This window comes from Callithrix jacchus, chromosome 12, assembly GCF_049354715.1.
Source record: "Callithrix jacchus isolate 240 chromosome 12, calJac240_pri, whole genome shotgun sequence".
NCBI classification, from domain to species: Eukaryota; Metazoa; Chordata; class Mammalia; order Primates; family Cebidae; genus Callithrix; species Callithrix jacchus.
Window position 1 is genome coordinate 38,737,866 of NC_133513.1, and position 7,491 is coordinate 38,745,356.

The window sequence follows — 7,491 nt, forward strand, 5'->3', positions numbered from 1 at the left end:
CGAGAAATCCTTGAAGTAATGCATGTGTGGACAGGAGAGGTTCCGGCTCCCTTCTGACCTCTCAGCCCTCCACCCTGGGGTGGTTCTGAAAGGCACTGCTCATGGTGAGGACGGAAGGCTGCTAGCTGGCATTGTTCTCTCTGATTCAGTGGCTGCATTCGCTTTGTGTGTGCTCAATGAGGAGAATGAGGGCTGTGATGTTGGTGTACATCGGTTCAGATACACTGGTGGGTACATGGCTGCATGTTGGATCTCCTGGCCCCTCCAGACCTCAACATCATGCAGAAACAGAAGGGGTAGAACCTGGCACAGCAGGGTCACCCAGACTGACTGCTGGCAGTGAGGAAGGTGACCCTTAATCCTCTTCAGCTTTCTGCATTGCATCTGAAAAGGAGAACCTAGAAGTCATCAGCCAGAAGGGGGACTGGTTGGCGCCGCCAGCCAGGGTAAAAATAAGACCCCTACTGATTACCACAATCTCTCCTATTGATCGAAGGCATTGTATGGAGGAATCCTTCCAGAAAGTATTGTTTTTACCTAAACAAGATCAAAGTCCCACCTAAGCCACATACCCCATGCCTACTCCATGAACGAAGACCCTTTCACATGTAATTTCTAAAGCTGTAAACCCAAGACCCTTTCATGTGTAATTTCTGGAGTTGTAAGCCTATATAAAGGCAGGGCATCTCTTTGTTACAGGAGCTGGGCTATTAGGCAGCCATGCCACCTTGTTCCCAACCAAATAAATCACTCCTTTCTTCCTAGTTCAGTGCCCGAGAGGTCTGTTTCTCATGACCGCTCCTGCTTTAAAACTGTACTGAAGGGTCAGTGGTTGAGCCATACTGGCTGTTCAACACTTTGAATACCACATCCAGAAAGAAAAAGCAAGCTCCTTGTCACCAGAGCCTTCCTGTGACTGTGTTACATTCAACACAAGGCAAGCATCAGCTTCACATAAGGGAGCGGTCTCTGGGACAACCCATTGAAAGTGTGGGAGGCAGGTGGTTTCTGGTTCTGTGCACAGTTGCTCTAAGCTGCAAACGAGGAAGGAGACCCTTAATCCTCTTAAGCTTCTAAGAGCCCTTCCCCCTAGACTTTCACATTGCATTTCAGTAGGCGAAGTAAAGGCTGGCAGACCGGGCACCACCCTTAATCCCACTCCTGTAGATCACAGGCATGGGATGGAGGAATCTTTCCAGAAGGCATTGTTTTTGCTTAAACACCATGAAACCCCAACCTAGTCACAAACCCCACACATACTTCATGGATCAAGACCCCTTCACATTAATTTCTAGACTGTAAGACTTTAAAAGGGCAAGGATTTTCTTTGTTGACGAGCTCGGCTGTTACGGTATTTTCACCTGCTGCAGCTCCCAGCAGGATAAATCACCACTTCCTTCCCTGTTCGGTGTTTGAGAGGTTTGTTTGTGGCCGCTCCTGCTTCATAAACACATGATCCTTGATCAAATACTCTTGAATCCACCTGACAGACAAGAAGCTTCCAGACCTCCAAGGGGATGCCCGAGTCTCCCTTTACTCTGGGACAAAACTTGGTTTTGGTTTCTTGGGTTTCTCATTGACGAATCCTGAACATGTTTGCTTTCACTTCATTTCTTTGTTCCAGTGTTTTCTCTGCTGTTTTCACACCTCTCTGGATAATCTTTCCAAGTTCCTTATAGAAAACAAGAAAGATTATTTACCAGCAGTCTTCCTGGTCCCCGGCTTGTCAGCCTCGGTGCATTCCAGTGAACTCCTGTGACACCTTACCCAGTAGCTGTGGCTCGCAGCATGTACAGCGTTTGTTCTCTCTGTTCTATTGATGGCTTCCTTTTCCAAGTCAGTTCTTTGCCTGGATCTCTAGGATCTCTGTCTCACTGCCACCGTTACCTGATGTAGGGGGTTCACCCTACAGCATTTCTGTTGCTGTAAAAAGACCCTCTGCTGTATCTTTTGGCATGGAGAATTTCTCTTATTGTATTTTAGAAGCAAGAGATTATGCAGAAATGGATCCATGGATGGGGGTGGAGTTTATCTTTCTGGTTTCTGTACAGTAAAAACTCTCATTATGCCTGTCCTAGACTGAGCCCCTCATTCTAGAAGCTGGTCCACTTCTGGACGTAACACCTGAGCTGAAAATGTTTCTTTTTGCCCATGCTCATTTTACTTCAGTTTCCAACAGAAGAGAATCCTGACGCATACAGAAATGAGTCCTGCCACAGGAGATTACAAAGATCAAGCTCTACAAAGTAAAATTGCTGGAGTGTAAGTGGACCTCAGAGAGGCTGGCTTTTGCCAGGCTGGGAACTGGGCATTCCTTGGACACTGAGCACTTTTCCTTCTGTCCCTTCATGCCTGCTTGTCATGGGGAGACTGGCTTTTATGGAGAAAGTCTCTTGGAAGGAATAGGAGCAGATATGGGGAATGGGGGCAGATGGGTGGAATGGGATTTGTTTTGCCTGTTTTGGGTGAGAAAGGGACCCAGAGAAAGAATGGAAAGAACAGGAGCCGGTGGAGGGCAATATGCAGGGTGGGGCTGGGGGTGCAGTTTTCACCTCCGATCTCTGTGTGATATGAAGTACGATTATGTTCTGGGTATAAAGTAGGCAGTTGGGTGAGAGATTTAAGGGAAGAGATCATGGTCTGGAAAGGCTCTAGAGCAGGATGGGAGAGGAAGTGGATGGGACACAAGCCATCAGCCTGAAGACTGGTGAGGGGAGCGGAGCCCCTGCCAATCTCGTTATGAAATCACCTTTAGCCTAAAGCCTTCTCCTTACATAGTTTAAATTCACCCTAAAGGTTTCTCTGTACATGGTGAACTGTAAGCTAACTGACATGTAAACAGACTGTCACCTATTCTCAGACCAAGTAGCTAAGTCTTGGTCAATCACAGCAGCCAGACTTCAACCACTCACAGGTGGCCAGCTGTTCAAACTGGGCTCAAACAAGCTGAACACCACACCATCACCAATCCATCTATTTCTGTACCTCACTACCACTTTCTGTATGCCACTTTCCTTTTTCTGGCCATAAAGCTTCAACTATGAGACAGTTCAGGAGTCTCTCTGAACCTATCTTTGCCTGGAGGCTGCCTGATTCCCACAAATGGTTCTTTGCTCAATCAAACTGTGATAAATTGAATTGTATAAGGTTCTTTTAATACTGGTAATGGTGGAGGGGCACAGTGGCTCATGCCTGTAATCCCAGCACTTTGGGAGGCCAAGGCAGGCAGATCACTTGAGATTAGGAGATGGAGACCAGCCTGGGTGACATGGTTAAACCCTATCTCTACAAAAGTCCAAAAATTAGTCACGTGTGATGGCGCACACCTCAAGTCCCAGCTACTTGGGAAGCTGAGCTATAAGAATCACTTGTGTCCAGGAGGCCAAGCTTGCAGTGAGCTGAGACCGCACCACTGTACTCCACCCTGGGTAATAGAGCATGAGTCTATGTTCAAAAACAACACACAAAAAACTCTAGGAATGAATGGCAACCGTGCCACAGCATCATCCCAAGGGCAGTGAGACTCCATAGACCTTGAGGTTTTCTTTGGGGCTTGTAGGGCTAACCCACAGATGGGAGAGTGAGGCTATAATAAAACTCATGGTGCCAAGCAGCTCACACAATGGGTGACATCCATCAGAGTCCATCATCCTTCAGTGGGGCAAGATAACCCCTCCTCCCACAGTGGCTGTGGCTCAAATTCTCAGAAACAGCACTTCAGCAGATGGAAGGTGTGAGCCTCAGGCACAGTAGAAAAACGTGCCTTGACAATTCTCATTTGGCTGCATAGGCTCTGTGAGAAATTCTCAACAGGAACAATATCCATTAGGAAAATTTCACCTCAAAGCTGGGCTTCCAAAGGCCCTCTTCAAGCATCCCATCAGTTTTTAGCTTGTGATGGAGAACGGCATGTTCTCCTCCATTGGGACCTAATGCATCAACTGTCAGCAGGACTGAGCTTCTGCTGGAAAAAGCTATGTCCTATTTCAAGCATGGCGCATCTCCAGAGGTTAAAAATTAGATCAATAGCCATTTGCAAGAAACTCCTGAGCATTCTTTGTTCTAAGTATAGCGAGGAAGGCCTAGTTTACAGGGTACTTTATATTCACTCTTTCCCAACTGTCAATTCCCTGAACCTTCACAACAGCCCTGAGAGGTAAGAAGGCTGGTCCCACTATTTCCCTACCTCCGACGATGACCTGACATCTGCCTGCTCTCATTCTTCATCTGTCCTTTGCTCTGCTTCTGAGACTGTGGTGGCTTCCCTCTGACAGTGTATGGGACTCTACACTTAGTAGCAAATCATTTGACTTCCTCAATCTCAGTCCTTTGTCTAAAATCAGAGCACAGGATCCTTCTAGGGCCACTCTGGCCCTGAGATGCTACAATTACAACAGTTTCTGTTTAACAGATTAATATAGTTTGGTGCAGTGAAATGTTTTAAAGGCTTATTGTAAAATTGTGACAAAAACAAAGGCTACACATAAAAAGCATAACATAAACAGATACACATAATGATTGTTCTGTAGCACCTGTGTCCCATGGAAGGCAGAAATCTATGTTCATTTGATTAAAAAACCAGCCGTTTATCAATTTAGAAAACACGAATCCTGTGCGGCATGGAAATGTGTATTTTCTGAACATAAGATAAGTCTGGGTTAAGACTAAAAAGAAGGACTTGCTGTGCCATAAGAAAATAGTCAATGACAGGCTGGGTGTGGTGGCTCATGCCTGTATTCCCAATACTTTAGGAGGCCAAAGTGGGTGGATCACCTAAGGTCAGAAGTTCGAGACCAGCCTTGCCAACATGGCAAAAATCCTTCTCTCCTAAAAATACAAAAATTAGCTCTATGTGGTGGCGCATGCCAGTAATCCAAGCTACTTGGGAGGCTAGAGAAGGAGAATCACTTGAACCTGGGAGGTGGAAGTTGCACTATGGGAGATCGCACCACTGCACGCCAGCCTGCACGCCAGGAGCAAGACTCCATCTCACAAAATAATAATAATAATAATTAAAATGCAAAAAAGAAGATAGTTAATGACAAAGACTGTTTGTCAGACAAATGCATCAAACAAAACGTATGCATATGCCAATACTTGACCCATCTTTTCTCAAAGGCCCATCTGTGATCACAAGAAGACGGAAACTACAGGGATCATCAGGAGAAAAGGTACCTCTCCAGCAGATATGATGGGATGTCGGGAGGTGTCATAAAATGTGAAGCTGAACCTACATCTGAGAAGAAATGAGCAAGTAAAGTCTCCATGCAATGAGAACAACTACCTATAGAAGTGTCCTAAAAAAGGACACTAGAGAAAATTATCTCCAAATATGCTGGGTTTACTTGGGAGTAGAAATCAGAATGATAATCTGGAATATAGGAAAGCATAAGCCACCAGTGCATTCGGAGAGGGAAGGGTAAAGGAGAGCATTTATTGGCAAAAAAGCATTTACATAAACTGCTTAGAAACAGAGTTCTTTGGTTCCAGAGGTTCAAAGCTAGACAGCTGTCAGTGCACTGGTGGAGATGCACTTATTGAACAAGTGTTCTTCTGAGAACATCTTATCTAAAGTATAGGAGTTGTAAAGAATATCTAGTGATAAGCCTTATCGAAGCCGGAGAGATTTGAAATGTTTCTAGAGGCTTATTGGAAACAGTTCCTATCTCAGACATGTAAGCATGAGCCTCCTCTGCTTTGGGCCTTCCTGGCCCTATTTTGTCTGGGTTTGATGAAAGTTGCTTTCATCCTGATTCACAGGAAGTCGTGGCTCCCCTCTGCCCTCCTTCCCAGAATCACTAGCTGTTGAACACAGGATGGTTAGAGCATCTCCAGGGAAGTGTGACCTCGTGTCTGTGGCTTGTGGAAGAGAAACCAGTGTGAAGGCAGATGGCATGTTACAGAGATGATAGAACTGAGCAGAGCATTGCTAAGGTTCCCAGAATAGAACCCTATGATCATTAGACTCTTAGGAGAGAGGGATGCAGATACTGCTGTAGCTTGGCGGTAGCAGCCATTATCAAACATGACAATGATGGAGTTTGGAACACGCCACCCGAAAATATGCCACTTTGGCATTAGGATTATTGTGAGCTAAAGATATTTAAAAACACAAAGAAGATGAAATAATGGTGTTCTGACCCTCCCCCTTTTCTTTTTGAAAACAGGAGATAAAACCCCCATATGCAAGATGTCCTCTTTACACTGAAAGGCAGCTCACATTGTCATCTCCAGGAATGGGAAGTTGAAGCCCAGCGAAATCTGTGCAAACAAACATTGTTAAGCTAACCCTTATCTTCCTAATTACTTCTGTACTCAGTTAACTACCTAGTCCAGGCCCTTTTGATTGTCCTTGTCACATTTTCCCAATTTACTACTCTTCCCCCACTTTTTAAATTTTAAAACAATTTGCTATTTATTATTTTTTAAACTTTTTTTTTTTTCTTTTTGTCTTTTTCCCAACTCCCCATCCATTTTTTTTTAAGAGACAGGGTCTTGCTCTGTTATCCAGGCTGGAGTGCAGTGGTACCATCATAGCCAGTGGCACCATCACAGTTCACTACAGCCTCAACCTCCTGGGCTCAAGCAATCATCCTACCTCAGCCTCCCAAGTAGCTGATACTAGAGGCATATGCCACAGGGCCCGCTAATTTTAAAATTTTTTAGTAGAAACTGGGTCTCACTGTAAGATTTAAAGAAGGAGGAAAGAAACACGAAAAGTGGCTGAACAGTCAAAAAAAGGTTTATTTTGGAGAATAACCCTGAAAGGTGCCCTGAGAGGCCAGTAGTAACTTCAGTGGAGGAAGAGGCTGGGCACAGAGTGCACGGAGCCTGGGCATGGTGAGAGCGCAGGCTCCTGGACAGGCATTCAGGGCAGAGGACTGGGCTGGCGGGGCAGAACACGGAGAGGAAGCTTTGCATCCTGTGGAGGACAAACCAATGTGCATGTGGTTGTTCTGGACAGGCAGGTAGCTGTATTGAGACTCAGGGACTGGTCCACACAACCCACAAAGTCTTGTCAAGAAACCTACTGAATAAAAAGTTTATTAACAAACAGCCTTGCAAAACAGCTCTTGCCACTCATTTCTGAGGCATGTAATGGTTCTACAACCCCTTCAACCTATGTGGCTTAACTTAAATCCCACTGCAGGCCTCCTGCTGGGTGTCCTCATTGTTCTCATCCTACACAGCAGTAGCACAGCCGCAGCTCCCATTTATAGAGCACTTTTGGGGTCAGGAATTGTGTGAAGCACTTTTTGGTCATTCATTTATTCACTCAATGAGTATTTGTTAGACTGAACTATGGTGCTGGCACTTCTCTGAGTCAAGAATAAAGACATGGACAAAATAGACAAGTCCCTGCCCTAAAGGAGCTGCTATTCCAGTCAGGGGCAGGCAGAGAATGGACAAGTCAACAGGGAACTGTGTCTTAGGTGAGGCCATGGTCAGTACCTTGTAGAATAATAAATCAAGGAGGGAGGGGAAGAGAGG

At 45.4% G+C, this 7,491-nt stretch overlaps 1 long non-coding RNA gene across 1 annotated transcript; it reads left to right on the forward strand.

Annotated features, from left to right (window-relative positions):
• Positions 1-1,506: 1,506 nt before the first annotated feature.
• On the forward strand, positions 1,507-7,131 carry LOC108594089 (uncharacterized). The gene is made up of 3 exons (XR_001914821.4): positions 1,507-2,262; positions 5,119-5,171; positions 6,168-7,131. It is a non-coding gene; the product is annotated as an uncharacterized LOC108594089 (long non-coding RNA).
• The last annotated feature ends 360 nt before the right edge of the window (positions 7,132-7,491 follow it).